At 27.9% G+C, this 22,199-nt stretch overlaps 1 protein-coding gene across 2 annotated transcripts in view; it reads left to right on the plus strand.

Moving 5' to 3' along the window:
- The window catches only part of LOC124427613 (IQ motif and SEC7 domain-containing protein 1), a 117,465-nt gene that overhangs the window by 54,129 nt on the left and 41,137 nt on the right, over positions 1–22,199 (plus strand). Inside the window, exon 1 of one of the 2 annotated variants that reach the window (XM_046970748.1) lies at positions 11,121–11,136. The exons of the other annotated variant lie outside the window; for it this stretch is intronic. The gene's annotated coding sequence lies outside the window, so the exon portion shown is untranslated. Of the gene's footprint in view, positions 1–11,120; positions 11,137–22,199 lie in introns of those variants that run through there. 2 annotated transcript variants of the gene reach the window in all.

Below are 22,199 nucleotides of genomic sequence, written 5' to 3' on the forward strand. Positions count from 1 at the left end.
AAAAAAGCATCATTCCGACGGTTACGTCCGCTTTCATTTAATATCTTATACATAATGTTGTACTTACACACATATGTTTGTCTCATATCGAGAAGTTTCGAATAATAAGTGAAAATGGAAAAAAAAAAAAGTAGAGTAGAACAATTTTTCTTTCTTCTTTTTTTTTTTTTTTTTTTTTTTTTTCTTTATATATCATCTCTATCGTTAATTCGAAAGGAATGAATCCAATCATCTCGCGATCGACCGATCATCATCATTATTATTGTTGTTGTTGTTGTTGTTGTTGTTGTTAATGTTTTAAGTCTAAATCGACATGTGAAGTCGACAGTAAGCATAAAATCTCCAAGTAAAAAGAGGAAAAGGGAAACGTTTCTATCAAAAGAGAAAATCTCTCTCTCTCTCTCTCTCTCTCTCTCTCTTTCTTTCTTTCTATTTCTCTTTAAAGAGAGATAGCGTGCTTGGAAACAGCTAAAATTGTCGTTGACTTCGAGCCAATCTTCGCGCTACCAATGGAAAAATCTAAATGATATATCACCTTTCTCAATCCGTCTATTTTATCGACCGAGACGATCGATCATATATTAGAGAACGATTAGATCTCTCGCATTGGAATAGTGATGGCGAACATTATTTTTTCCTTTTTCTTTTCCTTTCCTTTTTCTTTCTTCCTTTTTTTTTTTTTTTTTTTTTTTTCTTATGGACAATGAATCAAAATATATCTTTTTCTTTTTTTTTCTATCGCGGACGTGTTTTTAAGTTCTACGAAGAAAAAAAAAAGGAAAACAAAAAAAAAGAAATAGACAATAAAAAGGCGTACATATACTTTCCGCATGTCGGCACGAGATGGATTACGTAAAAAAAAATTAATTTTCGATTATCCAACACGTGACGGAGAGAAACGTTTTCAGGGATTCTTCGAAGAATAGTTATCCTTTGTTCTTTTTTTTTTCTTTTTCTTTTTCTTTTTTTTTTTTTTTTCTTCTTTTTATTTTTCCGTTCGTTTCGTAGAACGTTTAAAAGGGATTACGATTGGACGATTTATTCGAACGACGTAATAAAAAAAATATATATATATATATATATATATATATATATTTACATAAAAGTAAATAGGAAAAATATCCGATCGTATAATTTGACAATAAAATCACGTAGAAAATATTGATGATACGTCAAAACAAAAAGTATATATATATGAAAGAAAAAAGATGATTTAATCGTGCAATTAACAAAGGTCATTTAATACGTAAGCCAAGCTAAGCTTTCGTCCTGTCGGCGGCCATTTTAAAGGACGATAACCGCGACGTAACGACGTTTATTGTTAATAAATCAATGCTCGGTGTATATGTATGTACGTATATGTATCTGAGAACATGAAACATTGCAATAGTAAAATAGAGAGAGAGAGAGAGAGAGAGAGAGAGGGAGAGAGGGGGAGGAAGAAATTAATGTGTATCGTAGGTGGCCCGGAAATTGCGTACGAACCATGTCATTATAATTTTCCAGCTTTGCATAACTTTCACCAAGTGCATGTGACCAAGTTGGTACTGTCCTTGTACATTTATGCTTTATCCAATATAGGTATATGTTAACCCGTAAATACTTACATATGTACATACAAACACCCACATACACACACATACACACACATGTATGTATCTACATACATACATATGTACATACATTGCTGAGTCTACTGAATCTCTCTCTCTCTCTCTCTCTCTCTCTCTCTCTCTCTCTTCCTCTCTCTCTCTCTCTCTCTCTTTCTCTCTCTTTATACATTTATCTATCTCTTTCTTTCTCTTTTTTTTTCTGATTTTCTCTGGTTAATTCTGTGTACGTCATCTATGCGTGCATATGTATATATATATACACGTGAGAAAAGAATCACCAACGACAACACTGCAAAACACAATAACAACAACAACAACAACAACAACAAGTAACTATACATCGTCCATTGTGTACTAACGCCTACCATGACTGGCCCGGTTTATTGTCCTTTTGCAAACTTGCCTTTTCCGATAACCAATCCATTTAACAACCCTCTTTCACATCACAAATACATACTACCTTACTTTCTTCGACGAACGTTCTCACGATTATACGTGTAATAGTTTATATATATATATATATATATATATATATATATATATATATATATATATATATATATGTTTTCTATCTTTATTCATTGTTGTCCTTTTTCTCTGTTCCTTTTTTTTCCTTTTTCCTTCCCTCCCCCCACCCACCCTTCTTCTTTTTCTTTTTTTAATTCTTCTTTCTCCTTCCTCCTTCCTTTCTTCTTATTCATTTATTTATACATCCTTTTTTTTTTTTTGGTCAGATTAATACTCCACTTCCGCAAAACGTTGAAATTACATTTTAACTATCATTTCATAGCTCTGTTAGTATATATGTATGTATATATATATATATATATATATATATATATATATGCGTATGTGTATACATAAATATGTACGTACATATATACCATATTGAATCGACCTCGTTTCGATCTCTCTCTCTCTCTCTCTCTCTCTCTCTCTCTCTCTCTCTCTCTCTGTCTGTCTCTTATTTTTTTCGCAAAGTTCGTACAATCGATTTCTTTCGAGTTTCACTTAATATTCCTTTTTTTTTTCTTTTTTCTTTTTTTTTTAAAGAAGATATAACGACACATTGAAATATGTTTCTCGAATGAATATTCACTTTAGATTTTTAGAACATAACGGGATAATGTTTGAACTGAATTGGCTATGTCGAACGAATGATTTGAAAATCATTAATGGCTGATATTTAATGACGTGCGTTTATGGGCACGCGTTTCCAAATTTTTTTTCGTGTATTTCCCCGAAGAATATTTAATATCACTCAATTGAAAAACTATATACATATACATATATATATATATATATATATATATATATATGTGTATGTATGCATGTATGTATGTATATATAGCGTGGTCCACTGTGCCGCGTCAGAAACTTTCTCCTATATTTAAATACATATATACATACGTATTAACGTATGATATATATACATACATACATAAATGTGCGTGTATGTGTGTATGTATTATATACGTAAATAATTTTGTCGAATCTGTTTAACCGGTTTTTTCTTTATCTTTTTTCTTTTTCTCGTGAATTTCTAAAGCATGCCAGGTCACGAGTTCACCAAAATCCTGTTAAGTTAATATTCGGTAGCTTATGAACACTGTCAGCAGTTTTTGATCGCACGATGATAAAAAATCAAATGTAGGTAATATTGTGAACATCGATATATAAATATATATAGAATATATAATATGTGTGTATATATGTTTAGTATTAGAGAAAGAGAGAGAGAGAGAGAGAGACGCAACTAATCCTAATATAACTGATGACGTTAAGGGTTTTCATTTGTTCGTAGGAGTAATTAAAGCCAAGACGAGATATAGAATTGCGTCGAATGATGTTTTCATTTACAGAAGGCATCCTGAGCGAGAAGATGAAGATTGCGTCCGTGGCACCGTTAGGGAGATTAAATTACTCTTGCTCCTTGACTTCGTTCAACGAGATCAGTAATTAAGAATGCATTACTTTATTTATATGCTTTCGGGTTACGCACATACAATTTCCTTCTTGGGAACTAGCTCGGCAGAAAGTGTTTACAAAAACTAGGCGACGCCCATTAAATGGAAAGGATTCGTTTAATCTTTCGAGATTTGGAATTTCTCTCTCTCTCTCTCTCTCTCTCTCTCTCTCTCTCTCTCTCTCTCTTTCTTTTCTTTCTATCATTGATTGTTCATCTCTTTTTCTCACTTCTTATTGCAACAAAAATGCAAATGCATTTTATTTTTATTTATCACAGATATAATTTGATAAATCTTTATAGAATAAATTGTTAGTTTAATGAAAAGAAATATCGACCTTTATTATTTATTTATTAGATCATTATTTTATCCCAAATGAAAGGAAGATAAAAAACAAAAAAAGAAAGAAAAGAAAAGAAAAGAATTTAACTAATATTTATTAAATTGCAATTATTATTATTATTATTATTATTTATAATTTTATTTATTATTATTATTATTTATAATTTTACTTATTAATAATTATTCATCATGACTAATATATACATATATATCGAAAAATAGAAACTTTTCTAGGTTTTCTTTAACAATGGGTGTATGTACGTACGAAAACAAAAAAAAGGAGAGAGAGAGAGAGAGAGAGAGAGAGAGAGAGAGAGAGAGAGAAAACGAAGAAAGAAATGAAAGAAAGAAAGAAAAAAAGAAAAAGAAAGAAAGAATAAAATTACTTGGAAATCTTAACGGAGAGAACGTGTTATTAAAGTCGATGGACACGCCCGATATGAGGTTGCTTGTTTAATCAAATTTTTCCAATTAGTAGCTAACTACTACAGTAGCACTTAACTAGATAGCAAACAACGGTTGGCACGCGAGTCTCCCTCATCTTCTTTTTCGTCGTCGTAGTCGTAGTCGTAGTCATCGTCGTCGTCGTAGTCGTAGTCATCGTCGTCGTCGTAGTCGTTGTCGTCGTAATAGTCGTCGTCGTAATAGTCGTCATAGTCTATAGTTATGGCCATGGAAGCTTTAATAAATTGTACAAAGCGTGAACTATCACGCTACGTTATCATTCACCACGCCCTTCTCTGATTTCTTTAGTTATCTAACTCGTTAGCCATTACTACTGCAACTAATTATGTATCTTGTTATATACGTACGTACATACGTACGTAAGACATGTTAAAAAAATTCAAATATGGTTAATTAAATAAAGGAAAAAAGAAAAGAAAAGATAACTTTTTAGTTTACTAGTAATAGAAAGTCGAACGTATAAGTATGTATATCCATCTTTCTCGTGATAATTATCATTATCATCATCATCATAATCATTATAATCATCGCCATTTAATTCTTATATGATTAATCTCATATTATAAGGATTATTTGTTAGTTCAAAGTGAAAGTTAAACGTACGTCTTATCTTTTTCATTGTCATCATCATCATCATCATTATCATCATCATCATCATCATCATTATTATCATTATCGTTTAATTTTATTATTATTAATCATATTTTAAGGATTCATTTTTTGATGTAACGCATTGTCCTTAATTAATCCAATCAATTATTTTTATTAAATTCGTTCTAAGAAAAACGAATTCTTGATTTCGAACCTGAAATTGTAACTTTATCTCTATCTCTCTCTGTCTCTTTTTCTTGTAATCATCAACGTCATCGTCGTAGTCAACGTCATTTAATTCTTATGTCATTAATTTCATTTTATAGGCTACATTTTTTACTTCAAAATAAAAATCAAACGTTATCTCTCTCGTATTTTATCATCAACATTATCAAGATTATCAGGATCATTATTATCATATAATTATTTTTTTATTAATCACACTTTTTAAGAATTAATTTTTTATTTCAATTAAAAATCGTACGTATTTCTCTCTCCCTCTCTCTCTCTCTCTCTCTCTCTCTCTCTCTCTCTCTCTCTCTTTCTCTCTCTCATAATCATTATCATCATCATTATCATCGTCATCATCATTATCATTGTCATCATCATTTAATCCTTATAATATTCCTTATCTATATTAATCTTATCAATCTCATTTCTTGCTTATCCTGTTTCTATCTATCTTTCTCACCTCCCAAATGACTAGTCTTCTCTCTCTCTCTCTCTCTCTCTCTCTCTCTCTCTCTCTCTCTCTCTATTTATCTATCTATCTCTGTACCTGGTACCAACTAATCGAAACTAGTTACGTAAGTCGAGGACAAGTAAACCGACTGACTAACTGACTGATTGCCTTTTCTACGCGATTCCTTTTATACTCAAACTTATGGCTGTCATCGACTCGTTCGAAGTTCAAATCACGTTGTCTGTGTGAAATACATCTTCCTTTTCTTTTTCATCCTCTCTCTCTCTCTCTCTCTCTCTCTTTTGTTTCTTTCTCTTTTTCTTTTTCTTTCGTCATCATCATCGTCATCATCTTTTCTCTCTCTCTCTCTCTCTTTTTTTTACCTTTCTCACTTTCTTTTTCTTTCGTCATCATCGTCATCTTTTCTCTCTCTCTCTCTCTCTCTCTCTCTCTCTCTCTCTCTCTCTAATTTTTGTCTTATTTTATTTTTCTTTATCTTTTTTTCCCCTCTTCTTCTTATAATTCTTCTTCTTCTTGCACATCTTCTTCTTCTTCTTGTTCTTCTTCTTCTTCTTTCTACTTTTTTTACTTCTTTTGCATTTTCTTTTTCGACTTTCAGAAACTTACGTTTAACCACTGTCGTCCTCTTTGTACCAACTACGCTTGGTTGCCCTCGATCGTTCGTGAAACTTTTTTCGATATCATCATTTCTTCCACATCCTTTTTCCCTTTTTCTTTCTTCTTCGTCTTCTTCTGCTTCTTATATTTTCTTCTTTTTCTTTTCTTTCTTTTTCCTTCTTTTTCCTTCTTCCTCTCTCCTTCTTCTTCTTTCTCTCTTACTCTTGTACTTATCTGTCCTATAATTATCCTCTTCCAATCGTTTGATTATAATTCAGGCGATTTAATTCTCGTTAAAATTTCTTAGAGTTTCTATTGTCTATGTGTCGTTGGGCAGTAACTTGTGTGGTGGAATTTTTTATTTAAAATAAAAAAAAAAAAAAAAGAAAAAAGAAAAAAGTAAAAAGAGAAAAAAAATAGAATAGGAAAGCAAAGCGAAGAGAGAGAGAGAGAGAGAGAGAGAGAGAGAGAGAGAGAGAAAAGAATAATTATTCTGAGTGCAGTGTTTTTATTTATTCGATTTAAAAATATTGTATATTGAATACGACGATCGAATATTTTTTTTTGTTTTTTTTTTCTTTTTTTTTTTGTTTTTTTCTATCCGCGACATCGAAATAATTATATCATTGAAAATTATTGACAAATTTATTTCCGTTCCTTTTTTTCTTTCTTTTTTTTTTGTTTATTTCGATAAATAAATTTAATATAAAAATAAATAAATATATATATATATATATATATATATATGATTTAAATTTTATGAAATGAATAAAATTTAATAAAAAAAAGAAAAATACGAAAAGAAATTTCTTTTTTTTAATTCATGAACAATTCAACAATGAGAGATGATCGAATTTGTATCACATAAAAAAAAAAAAAAATGGAAAGAGAAAGAAAATGAAATAATGAAATAGAAAAATAGAAAAAAAAAAAACAAACCAGAAAAAATTTCTGTTTTAAAATACGTCGAACAAATGATCTATAATAATATGCATGTATACATGTATATCTTCTTTTTTTTTTCTTTTTCTTTTTTTCCATTTACTTTCTTTTTCCTTTTCTTTTTCTTTCTTTTTTTTTTTTTTCCTTTTTTTGTGAGCGTGAAGGTCGTCACGGTAGAATTACAGAGAAGAACTTAGACGATCGTCGAATTTATACAGACCGTAGAAGGACTTAGGCGATATAGTTGTGAATTCGAGCGTGTACTTGGTAACAATGAGTGAAAGTTACAGTCGTGATTGCACGGGGAAAGCAAGACGGACGACGAACATTCGTTGTCCTCGGATCGAAATGTCGTTTCGTTCCTTCTAATCGTGAATTTCACCTTATAACGTGAAACTCCTTTGTAAATTGATACTTGAGAAACGATACTTAAAGTGAATAGAGAAAAGAAAAGAAGAAGATAGCCGTAGGGATACGTGAAAAATTTTTATTCGTGATATCGTCGGACGTATTGTAGAAATTTTTGTTTCTCTTTTTTTTTTTTGTTTCTTTATTTTTTTTTTTTTTTTTTTAATGAATTTCAGAATTTTCAATGAAAAAAAAATTATGTATATATATATATATATAGATATAGGTATTAAGGATATTTTATTGTTGTTTACTATCTATAAAGATTATATTCGATTTGTCTGACCTTTTTCGTTAATTTTTATTGTAAATTTTTATTATTAAATATATTGTATTTTTTTGGTTAATAAGTTTGGTTAATATTCGATTATTGAAATTTTTTTTTCTTTTTTTTTTTTTTTTTTTTTTTTAATGGGAAATAAATATTTAATGGATACTATATATTTTATTAGTACATGTGTTGTTCGTTTAGATATCAAATATTATTTTAAATATACCATTATATATTTATATATATATATATATATATATATATATATATATATATATATATATATATATATATATGATAGTGTGTATTAAATATGTCTTTTCAACAAAATTATTATTATGTATTAGAAAATTTTGTTTCTATTGAATTATTATCTATTAGATAATTCTTATATTATTTACTCGCATAAGTAAGAAATATTAAGAAGGAGAAATAAAAATTCTGAAATCTGTATAATTAATATCCAAATAATTATTATTATTCGCTTGCATAAAAAAAAAAAAAAAAAAAAAAAAAAAAAAAAAAAAAAAAAAAAAAAATCACCCCAAAAGAAAAAAGATCTGAAATTCAAATAAGTAATCAATATTAACTTTCTCTTTCCATTTCTCCCTCCCTCTCTCTCTCTCTCTCTCTCTCTCTCTCTCTCTCTCATTCATACTTACAAACATATAGATATCAAGATAAAAATAAAATTTTATAATTCGTATCGAAGGAAGAATTGTATAGATCTATTTCTTATATAATATAAGTCGAACCTTATCGAGATTAAATTGACAGATATTGTCGATAAAACATTTTCTTCTTTCTGTTAGATGCATTGAAAATTTACCGTGATGATATGTTCAAAGGCTTTGTATAAGAGGAAGGTCTTTACAAAAACGGGATAAATAATTCTTACTATGCGTATAAAAGCGATCATACCTATACATCTATTTGCATACATACATACATACATACATAAATACATACATACATACATACGTACGTACATACTTTCGAGTAAACTCGAAAAGAGACTTGCGATGAAATTGTACGAAGATGTGAGAGAAAACGTCTCGCTAATTCTTCCACGTTACAATACTTTGGACTTTTACAATCGTTCATCCCTTACGAACATACATACACATACACACACATACAAATAGACAGACAGACAGACAGACAGACAGACAGACAGATAGATAGATAGATGGACACATAGTCAGACATAGACATTCTTCATAATCACAGACGTAAAATTATTCGTAAAAGAAAAGACGAGTTGATGATCGAAGTAGCATTTCCCAAAAGAAAGAGAGAGAGAGGGGGAGAGAGAGAGAGAGAGAGAGAGAGAGATGCTGACATGTATAGAACAATGAGATGAAGAGTGAAGTTGAATTGGAGAGGGAAGAGGTGTTGGTAAAAAGCACGTTTTAGAATGGACGTGTATGTGTATTTGTGTGCGTGTGTGTGTGTATGAGAGAGAAAGGGAAAGAGACAAAAGTATCATTCTAGTTGGAAGACAGACTCCAAGCTTTGTGTTCTGTAACACAGTAGAAACGGTCGCAGTTCCGTCAGACAAAAGTAGAAACGCAGACGGGCCAGCCCTTTTTATTTACTTTTTATTTATTATTATTATTATTATTATTATTATTATTATTATTATTATTATTATTATTATTATTTATTTTTTATTTAGAAAATTTAAATTGCATTTTTTTGTTTTATTGGAGGTACATGTAATAAAATGCTTTTATATATCGTTCTTCTTTCTTTTCTTTTTTTTTTTTTTTTTTTTTTTTTTCTTAATATAAATATCCTATAAATTTTATAGCTCATATATCTACATTAATTGTATTTAACGTATGACTTCAAGAAATTTTCACATGTACAGGTTTTTTTCTAACATATGTTATGAAACGTATAAGATACTCTTTCGCTGTGTTAGATTTAGATTTTAATATCGAGATTCTCTAATCAATCTATCGATCCATGAAATACGCAAGTATAAAAGGAGTACATCAATTTTTTGCCGTTATTATATACACATATATAAATATATATATATACATATATATATTAATAATGAAAATTGGGAAGAAAGATATATATATATATTCTATTTTTTCCTGCAGCAATCTAAAAGATCCACATCGATCGCACACGATGTTGGATGGATAGGAAATCGCGATCATGAGTCAAGACCGTAACGAGTTCGACTAGGCACGAGCCTGTGAAGAATCCACGTCACGTCACTTGTACACAGAAAGAGAGAGAGAGAAAGAGAGAGAGAGAGAGAGAGAGAGAGAGGGGGATAGACAGACAGAAACAGACAGAGAAATAGAGATAGAGATAGAAACAGACAGACAGAGAGAGAGAGAGAGAGAGAGAGGGACAGTAAAAAACATAGAGAGATAGAGAGAGACAGGGGCAATAACAGACAGAGAAAGAGAGAGGGACAGAGAGAGAGAGAGAGAGAGAGAGAGAGAGAGAAAGATATAGAAAGGTGGGGTATCTTGCAGAGAGTACTTGGCGGTTTCGAAGGCTCCTTCCTAGCAGAGCTCAGCCAGTCAAGTTGAAACCGCGAGAGAGTTGCGATATTAAGTGTGGGCTCGTCTAACATTTCTCTCGGGTTTCTTACTATTATTCTTTTTTTTTCTTTTTTTTTTTTTATTCTCTCTCTCTCTCTCTCTCTCTCTCTCTCTCTTTATCTTTCTTCATTATCTTTTCGTCATAAAATCTCTCCTCAATCTTTTTTGTCTCCTTTTTATTTCACATATCCACGTTATTTTCTCATTATTTCTATCCGTCGTCATCCTTTCTTTCTTTCTTCCTTTTTTTTTTTTTTTTTTTCTATTTATTTATTCTGGTACGGTGGCGATTTGTGCTCGTAGCCAAGTGACAAGAGAAGGTGCAAAATTATTGAACTTTTTTGCTTTTGTTTTTGTTTTCTTTTTTTTTTCTTTTTTTTTTTTCTTTTTGTTTTTCTTTTTCCTTCATACGTGAGTGTTTTGTTGTGAACGTGTTGTGCGCGGTGATACCCAACGTCAAGTAAAAGTGTGTTCATATACTGTCGAGAAAAATCAAGATTTTTATTCGTTCCTTTTTCTATTCTTTTTCTTTTTCTTTTTCTTTTTCTCTTCATTTTGTGCGTGGCATCGTATGCACAGATGTGAGAAATTATTGAAATCTATTCGAGAGACTCCTATGTCTCTGTTTATTGTACATATGTACATATGTACATATGCGTGTACGTATGTATGTATACTTTTATACAACATATTTATAAGAATTATTTTTTTTTTCATTTATATATATATATATATATATATATATAAATATAATGAGAAAATTGTTTATAATTGGTTATATATTGTTGATTAGATGAAAAAAAAGGGGGGGGGCGAAACTTTTCAATGTAGTATTAACACAGGAAATATATAGAATTATATAATTTTACTATACAATTTTTCTCTTTATTAAGTTAGATTTGTTTGTTTGTTCTTTTTTTTTTTTTTTTTTTTTTTTTTTTTATTAGATTATGGATTAGATTTTTCCTGTTTTTTCTCTCTCTTCTTTTTTTTTTCTTTTTTCATTTCATTGTATTTTATTTTTTTTTACTTGTCTTTTTCTTCTCCTACATTTTCTTCCCCTACTTCGTCTTTTCTTTTTTTTCTTTTGTTCTTCTTCTTTCTAATATGTCACACAACGAGACCCACGGTGATCGTTCTACGCGTACGCCATAAATTTATGATAATAGTGGAATGTTAAAATTGGCGCCGTGCGTCATGATTCTTACTGTCACAGAAAACACGCGGCCGCGCTTGCCTAACATCTGACACAAACACAACATTGGTTCCACTTTCGAAATACTTCGTGACGATTTCCTCTACCGATTTATGTACTGCAACAAAGAAAAGAGTTTCTCGTTTGATCATTACGATTTATCTTTATCCTTTGTACGTAAAATTAGAATCTTTCTTATTTTTTTTTTTTCTTTTTTTTTCTTTCTTTTTTTTTTTCTTTCTTTTTCCTTTTTTTATCGATTTTATTTTCTTGCTTCTCTTTCTTTCAGTTGATATTTATTTTTATTATTATTATTTTTTTTTCTTTTTTTTTCTTTTTTTTTTCCTCTTACAAGAAATAAAAAGAAAACGTTTTATTTTATACGCGAAAATGTTGATGGCACATACAAAGCGAGTCGAAAAGAAAGTTTCTTAATTTTTATATATATATATATATATATATATATATATATATATATATATATACTACTACTACGAATTATATAAGAGTAAACAGAAACACAGAGTAAAATTTTTTTTTTTTATCTCTATATGTGTGCACGTGCGTATATTTGTGAATATATAAATAATTTAAATTTCATTCTTATAATATATATAGTCGGTCAAAAAGGACATTCTAATTTTTGAATGATAACGAATTTCGCAAAAAAAAAAAAAAAAAAAAAAAAAAAAGAAAAGAAAAAGAAAAAGAAAAAATTTATGACAGAAAAGAAAAATACAAAGCGCAATTCAAAAGATTATTTATTTTCCTATAAAAAAAAAAAAAAAAAAAAAAAAAAAAAGGAAATATTTTTTATAAACTTTTTGATGGAATAGCAAAAAGTGATTTTGATAAATCCGTTTCAGTTTCTGCATTGTTATTTTCCTGACATACATAGGAATGCATGTATCACTGGATTAGTTCGCATTGGTGATAGTAGGGAATATGTCAGGGTTGAAAGAGATCGTTTAAAGATCGTTTAGAGATCGTTCTGAGATCGTTCTGAGATCGTTGAGAGATCGTTTTACTCTCGAATCGGTTAGCAATATAACGCGAAACGTGTTAATCATTATTATTATTTTATTGACACCTTATATAAACCACGCTCTTTCTCTCTCTCTCTCTCTCTCTCTCTCTCTCTCTCTTTCTCTCTTCCTCTTTCTCTTTCTCTTTCTCTCTCTCTCTCTCTCTTTTTATATATACATATAAACAAGTTATAATAATCTATAAAAATGCTAATGAAAAATGTGTGCGCGTGTATGTGTGTATAAAATTAAAAATTCTTATTATATATGTGCATATATATATATATATATATACATATGTATATATATTTTCTTTTTTGAAGATCATTTTTATAAATTATTACAACGTTGTTTATTTTTCATTTTTTTTTTTTTTTATATTATTATTATTTGATATTTAAATGAGAGCTTTTATTTATTATTTACGTATTACAATTTTTATATCAACATATCCAAAATTTTATCAATACGTATATATATACATATACATGTATATGTACCTAATTAATAAGTGATTTAAAAAATATTAAGTAAAAAGAGAGAGTTTGGCTTTCGAAAATGATTTTTTCGAATTGACTTAGTTTTTATCGATTATCTTTATTTTGCTTTCGAAAAATTTTATATATACATATACATACATATATATATATATATATATATATATATATATATGAAATATAATATATATACAATATATATTTATATGAGCAATATAGATAATGTATTCCTATCGTTAGTCGTAAAGATTAAGAATCATCGTTCCTTTTGGAATCTATTTCGAGATAGGAAATAAAAAACTGAAATGAAAAAGACCATCAGAGCGAAGCAATCTATCCAACGAAAGCTTCGAAGATAACTATGAAATGGATCTGAGAAACGAGAGAGAGAGAGAGAGAGAAAGAGAGGGGATTGAAAGAGAAATAGAAAGATGATAGAAAAATATAGCACAGATATATACTGACATACATACATACACACACACACACACACACACACACACACACACAGACATATACAATGAATTCATATTGAAAGAAGCTAAAAATATAGACTGACGGTAGGAAGAATATAATGCGTCGAAATTCTGGTTCGTTGCATATTTCTAAATGCAAATGTATATATGTAACTAAGTACTTATGCTTATATATGTGTATGTGCGTGTACGTGCGTATTATACTAAACTTTATATATGTGTATGTGTATATATATAATTTAAATAAATTTAATTTATTAATAATAAATAATTGACAATTATGGATATTTATTATTTAAGTGGATATTTGTAATTTGCTTTTATTTAAATCTAGAACTATTAATATGTATATTATTTATTTATTTTCTTGTTTTCTTTTTTTTTTTCTTTTTTTAATAGATATCTATATTTTTATCTTGATCTATGAATATACATTTATACGAAATAATTTTTAACAAAATTTATAAATCAATTTATTATTTAGATTTTATATGTATATATCATTTTCTTTTTTTTTTTTGTTTATTTTCATTTGATTGTTTAAATTTCTTCTATATAAAAAGATTAGTTTCTCTTTAATTCTATGAGATCGTTTATAATAATATTACACATTTCTAATTTGATTAAATAATAATCAACAGCTCTCTCTCTCTCTCTCTCTCTCTCTCTCTCTCTCTCTCTCTCTCTCTCTCTCTCTCTCTCACTCTGAACGTAATCAGAATAATTTCTTAGATAGGACCAAAAGCATCGAACTAAATTTTACTTTGATATGAAACGTCAGTTAAAGTAATTAACGATATAAAGGTTTCTTGTTTCTCTATGTATATGTACATACATCAATTATGTATACATATATGCATACCTAAACTCGTTAATTAATTATGAACTGTCTTCTATTCGTTGAGTCACTTTATTACAAGTAAATATTAACGAAACTAGATTTATTAATTATCCAACAACTTCCTCTATTTATTTATTTATTTATTTATTTATTTATTTATTTATTTATTTACTTATTTATTTATTTATTTCCTGTCTTTTCGTTTCATTTTTTTTTAATTTATTTAAAAAAAAGAAAAGCAAAATTATTAAACTTTTGAGATTTTTACTACAGTCCGATTATTCATTGGAAATATTCTAATTTTATTCAATTTATCTTTTCATATTTTTTTTTATTTTTAATATTTCGAATTATTCGAAGTTTATCATCATACGTTAATAATAATAATAATAATAATAATAATAATAATAATAATAATAATAATAAAAACTAAAAGATTAATAAAAAAGAATTTTCACGAAATATCTAATAAAAAAAAAAAATTTTTTTAAATAAAATAAAATAAAAAAAATTAGGAAAAAAGGAAAAATACGTATACCTATACAATATCAATACATATCGACGCGTATAATTTCAATGTTGTCATATTGGATGACATTAATTGTCGTATCGCGTGATATTTAAAAAAAAAAAAAAGTCATATAAATATTTATACGTTCATTGTGTAAGTGTTAAAAAAAGAAAAGACATGCGAAACGAAAAGAAAAGAATTCAATCTACTTCGATAGGAACAGTGAAAATTTATTTTCTCATCTTACGTAATTTCCAACGATATCCCCTATACTACTCGTATTGTATTTATTCGTAAATTCTCACGTACGTAGAAAAATAACAGATTGATGAATTGAAGAGAAGAGGAGAGGGAATAGGAATAGAAGGAGGTGGAGGTGGAGGAGGAGAAGGAGAAAGAAAGGAGAAAAAAAATAAATAAATAAATAAAAAAAAAAAAAAAGAAAAAGAAAAAGAAAAAGAAAATAATTAGGGAAAGAAAGATAAAATATAAATAAAGAGAACGGAAAAGAATTGGTATGACGTCAGCAGGTGACTATACTCTTACAAATAAATCCATGCACACGTGCACCCATTACATGTTACGTATGGTTGATACTTATGTGAAGTTGATTCGCCTATCTCGCTCGCGCACACTTTAACGGTACTCACAATACTATTTTCTACTACGTTTGTGCAATCCACGTGTTCGATGCGTGTGCATAAGCATTGCCGTGTTAAGCGTGATTATCGTGTCGTGAAGAAACCTTTAATAAGGTTTGAATTCTAGTCTTCTTTTTTTTTTTTACGTGTATATGTATGTGCACATGCGTGCCCCATGTATTTGTGTATCTGTGTGTGTGTACTCTCTCTCTCTCTCTTTTTCTCTCTTTTTTTTTTCTTTTGCTTTTCTCTTTTTTTTTTTTTTTTTCTTTTGCTCGTTACATATTAGTCGATAATGAACTCGTACTAATTGTATATCTCACAAAATGATTTTTCTTTTTTCTTTTTTTCTCTTTTTTTTTCTTTTTCTTTTTGTTGGAGGACGTGAAATTTTTTGTTCTTTTTTTTTTCTTTCTTTCTTTCTTTCTTTGGAGGCCGTGTTTATAATTTTTTTTTTTACTTCTAACTGATCTTTTCTTTTCTCATCTTTTTTTTTGGTCTTATAATAAGTTTCTAATATTCGGTGAAATCTTAGAAAGAATGAAATAAGCTAATTAATTTCACTTTCAATTTTCTATATAATGTGAAATTAAATAAATAAATCTATATATGTATAAACATTTTCGTATCAAAATGACATCTCATTTTTTTTCTTTTTTTTTTTTTTTTTATATACAAATACACACATACACACACATATATGATTATATTATATTTCGATAATTATTAATACTAGCACTATTGTTATTTTTAATAAAAAAAATTGATCCCTCCCCACACCAATTTAAATACTAAAAACTTTCCACATTATTATACATATACACATGTGTATGCATATATATATATGTATATATATATGTCAGATTTTAGTTTATAGATACTGATTAAAAAATTCAGTGATACTAATTTATATCCCGTTTTTATGATACTTATTTAGAACATATAATAAATACACAAGCACGGAATTATAAATCAAAATATTAACAATAAAAACGATTCAGAGAAAGAGATGAGAATATATTAGTATGGATTAAAATGGATTAGAATGGATTAGAGTGATAAAAGAGGATCCAAAAAAAGGATACGCACACATACACACACACACACATCTGTATATCTATACATATACATATACATATACATATATGTATATATATATATATATATATGTATTATTTAGAAATGATAAATAGTAGAATGAAAGAAGGAGAAGATGATGAAAAAAGAAAAATGCTTTCAGTGAAACGTCTAAAAGTAGAAAATATCGAACGTCAAGCCCTAGATACGAATATAGCTAGATTGGAAACCGAGTTCAGTCGAGATAACGGGAATACGATCGATGTGTTTTAAATCGATTCGACGACTCGAAAGGATTAAACCTAGAAATAAATGATTTCGTGATATCGCGAAAGCGTGTTGATTGGTTAAAATTAAAGTGAGAGTGAGACAATTGGAATACATAAAAGAAAAAGAAAAAAAAAAATATATATATATATACACATAATATAATATAAAATTTGGTTTATCGAATAAAATCGTATGCGATAAAATAAAAGTGATTAAATGATATCATTAAATGAATTGTTTTTTTTTTTTTTTTTTTTTTTTCTTTCTTTTTTGTACAAACGAAATCGAAATTTACACGGACGTAGAATAAAAGTTCTATTTGTTTGGTTTTTCTTTTTCTTTTTTTTTTTTTCTGTTTTCCTTTTTCATTTTTCCCACTGCAAACGAAATTGAAGGTCTATATGGTTTGACGTTACAAGAGAGAATAAAAATATGAACGACTGATAATGTCTTTCGTTATTCTTTCTAAAAGTTGATACGATAAAAGCATATGAGTGTATATCCGACATGTTTACTCATAGAAGAGAACTGCCGTCCTGTCCATTTGCATAATGTCCTTATTCGTCATCTCTCACTCTGTCATGATCTCATTCGTACGTCCTTCTTTCACTTTTATTCTTCTTTTTTTTTTTCTTTTTATTTTATTTAATTTATTATTTTATTTCATTTTTTTTTTTTTTTTTTTTTTTTTTAAATCTCTTATTAATTCATTCCTTTTGTCCTTTGAAATATCCTTGATTGGACGTGACCTTGACCACAGCGTTCGAATTAAATAGTTTGACCGACAGGACGTCCATTATTAATTATTATCAATTATTATAGATCGTCAATTTTATATTTATTAATCTGGACAGATCCTTTTCTTCTTCTTCTTCTTCTTCTTTTTTTTTATGGATATTTTTTTTTCTTTTTTTTTTTTTTTCTTTCTTTTATAGTATCAAGTAAATATAATCTGTCATTATCAATTAAATATTTATGATTTATTCGTGATAATCCTGATTAATATCTTCATCAAAGTATATATGTATATATTATTTTAGGTTTATATACACACATACACAGAAAGAGAGAGAGAGAGAGAGAGAGAGAGAGAGAGAGAGAGAGAGAGAGAGAGAGAGAGAGAGAGAGAGAGATACGTCAATTATAGTGATCTATCCAACCAGAGATAATCTATACCATATTAAAAAATAAAAAATTAATTTGTATATATATACAAATTTAATTTTTATTATAATTTAATATTTATTTAATTTTTATTATATATATATATATATATTTAATAAAAATAATTATATATTTTAGAATTGTTATATGAATTAAAAATATATATAAATCTATGTCCGTGTGTGTGTGTGTGTGTGTGTATGTATCTAACTTTTTTTTATATCTACGTTAAAATGTGTCTATGAAAATGATAAAGCAAATGACGAGTAACCCTTTGGAAGGATGAAAAAGTTAGGTAAAAGGGTGAATACATGATGAACCATAGGGAACATCGAAAATTAACATAGGCTAATATTTTTCTCGTTGAAAATGCATCGAACGTCGTCTCTGTGTTGAGTGAAGAGGAACATTAACGTTATTACGGTAAAGAGAAATTCTCTTTCTCGAGTTTTAACGAGACATACATACTTATATATACATTTATATGTCTGTATATATATATATACATGCATAAATAAATGCATACATACATACATACATACAAACATACATACATTCTTCAAATAATTTTATATAAAAAATAAAAAATATTTTTATCATGGATAACGAGTGAGCGAATGAATTTTTTATCAAAGGATAAAATTCTTCGAATTAGAAAAGAAACGAATCTATTGATAATAAATTCTATATATCTGTCCTTTTAATTATTAACAAAAAACCAAAAAAAGAAAAAAAAAAATATATATATATATATATACAATAAAAAAGAATTCATAGATGTACATACTCGAATGGTTCTACCATAATAAAAATGATTCTTAAAAATAAAGAAAATATATTCGAAAGGGGTCACCGACCCTTACGAATTAGAGAACGAACAAATCGTCTAATAATAAATTCTAAGTATCTAAGTGTTATTAATCATCTGAACAAAAAAAAAAAAGAAAAAACACAAAATAATTTCAGTGGGATCTTTAAGAAATATTTCACTCGTATCTTTCAGATAAATTTCTACCATAGAAAAAGCATCTCAAAAAAAAAAAAAGAAATAAATATATATATATACATATATACACATATACACGTATATATATTGAATTCCTATATTCTAAAGGGTCTAATAACCTCAATGAATTAGAAAAGGAACAAAATCATTTCGTAGTAAATCCTAAGTATCTAAATCTCATTAGTGTCAGCTAAAAATCGTTATCCTAGGGTATCCTAGGGAGTTCACGAGAGGATTTAGTAAAGGAGGAATACAAAAGGGGGAATCGTTAAAATCCTTCAAATGCTCATCTATCTCTTTCTCATTCTCTCTTTCTCTCTCTCTCTCTCTCTCTCTTTTTATCTTTTCTCTTTTTTTCTTCTTCTTCGTTTTTTTCAATGGATTGTCGGTCTTCGCAAGGTAACTCGATAAACAAATAGGCGTGTACTTGTAGGCTTTCGAGAATCCACAACGAAGCACCGAAGAGAAACTCGTTAGTTGACACTCCGGTTAGAAATCGACTTGTGGTTGGTCGGCTCCTCTCGCTATTGATTACTCGTCACGTTTTCAATCTCGCAATTAAAGAACGAAAAAGAAACAAACGAAAAAATAAAAAGGAGAAAGAAAAAGAAAAAAAAAGATATATATATATATATATATATATATATATATATATATATATATTTACAGGAACGCTCACGCGAGTATGTATGTATGTATGTATGTATATGTGCGTATGTGTGTGTTTGTGTGTTTTGTATATGAATAGTTGAAAGAAAAGTTTAGGAATGATTAGAAAAATTAATTACATTTTTTCGAATTAATTAAATGTCTCGAATTAATTTTTTTCTTTTTTCCTTTTCTTTTCTTTTCTTTTCTTTTTAATCAGATTATAAAACTATATAAACCTAACTGCAAGCCTAATGCATCTCGAAGAAGTATTAACTGATTTTTAAAATCATCTAGGAGGAACTTTTTCATAAATAGATGTGTGTGTGTGTGTGTGTATGTATATATATATATATGGATAAATATGTACATTGTATTTATGTATGTATGTATGTCTTTACGTACACACACACACATATATATATATATCCAAGCATCGACACCGTTTTCATGGAAATCCGTTCGCGTGCATGAGTATTATTACGTTATAGTTCGATAGTATGTTCCGAGTTCGTGAACTGAGCCAAGCTCAACTTATTAGAGTGTGACTTATCGCCTAAGCGAACTTGAACGTTCCTGAAAACATGATCGTGTTCTTGAAAATTTTAGAAAACGAAATGTTCTTTCTCTATTTTCATATAGATACATGTATGCGTGTATGTCTATGTATATGTATACATTTATCTATTTATTAATTTATTTACTTTTTATACTTATTCAAAATTGATAGATCTTCCCTTTTATGTAAATCTTTTAATCACGTTTAAAAATTTTAATCACGTTTAAAAATTTTAATCACGTTTAAAAAATTTTAATTAGATCCTTATTAAAATTAACTTTATCTATTAAATCATAGTTGATCACTCGTATTCGAGGAAAATTATTGTGTAAATCTTTTTTTTTTTTCTTTTTTTTTTTTTTTTTTCTTTTTTTCACGCTAAGTGTAAAACTAATTTTATATCCGACTTTATAAAAACTTTGTCGACAATAATTAGATCTAGAAAAATAAATGATACAAATGATCGTCGAAATTAGAAAGAATTTTATTTATTTTATTTTATTTTATTTTATTTTATTTTTTTTTCCTTTCTCTTATGAACGATTTAATTCGCATTTAAAGCGAGCAAAATTTTATATATCACGGTCAATTTAAGAAAGAAATAAATTCTTATTATCGTTTCCTATGAAATACTTGATTACAGCCTGGAAACATTCTAAATTATATCAAGGACAAATAAAATTTCTATTATCTAAATATCATAGTGATCGTCACATTCGAAATTCAATAAAAAGAGGAAAAAAAGAGAGAGAGAGAGAGAGAGTGAAATATTTTTAACGCATAAAATCATTATTAACATAAAATGTAATAATTAGTTAATAAAAATCGATCTATTGTAGGATTACATTTGTTAAAAAAAAAAAAAAAAAAAAAAAAAAACTATCGCGAACAAAAAAAAGAAAATAAAAATTTTATATTGATAATGAAAATATTAGGTAGTAATCTTAGATCGATATTTCTCTCCCCCCCCCTCTCTCTCTTACTCTTTCTCACACACATACACTCTCTTTCTCGTCGGTCTGACTTAATCGAATTTTGCAGAAAAGAGTGACTGTGGTGGTGATGGTGGTTATGATGGTGGTAGTAGTGGCGCAAGAGTTTCAATCGGGTTATAACCTTTGACAGGGGCAACGAACGACACGGGCTAATTTCTCGCTTGAGGCATATATAAATACGTGTGTGTGTTTGTGTACGTGTGTGTACTCATACTTGTCCTTAGGCGCCTTTATAACCATACATACGTATGTATGTATGTATATATGTACGTATGTATATATATATATATATATATATATATATATATATATATATACTTATATATACAGAGTGTCCAAACAAAAAGTATTCATTAGGATTATTACTTGAAATGATTTTTGTTTCTCTCTGTTTTTTTTTCCCTTCTCTATTTAATAAGAACATCCTAAACGAATCGACATTTCATTTTATATTTTATTTTATTTTAATTTGCACGTTGGACAATTCGTTATAATAAACTTAAATAATTTTGAAATGATCCAGTAAGGGTGAGAAAAATCTCAAGTGTCAACAAGGGTCAACTAGGTCATATCGTTTGAAAGGTCTATCGATTATCTTTAGAACGATGTTATATATATATATATATATATATATATATATATATATATATATATATATATATATATATAATTTGTTTTTTTTTAATTCTTAGTCCATAATTTCTCGATCCGAGAAAATGCGTTAGAGAAGTTAGTAGATTGAAACAAAATTATCATTGCTTTATCGTATGTTAAAAATTTGTAAAACCTAACTCGATAAAATGATAACATTATCATTAATAAGTA

This window comes from Vespa crabro, chromosome 10 (assembly GCF_910589235.1).
Source record: "Vespa crabro chromosome 10, iyVesCrab1.2, whole genome shotgun sequence".
Classification (NCBI taxonomy): domain Eukaryota; kingdom Metazoa; phylum Arthropoda; class Insecta; order Hymenoptera; family Vespidae; genus Vespa; species Vespa crabro.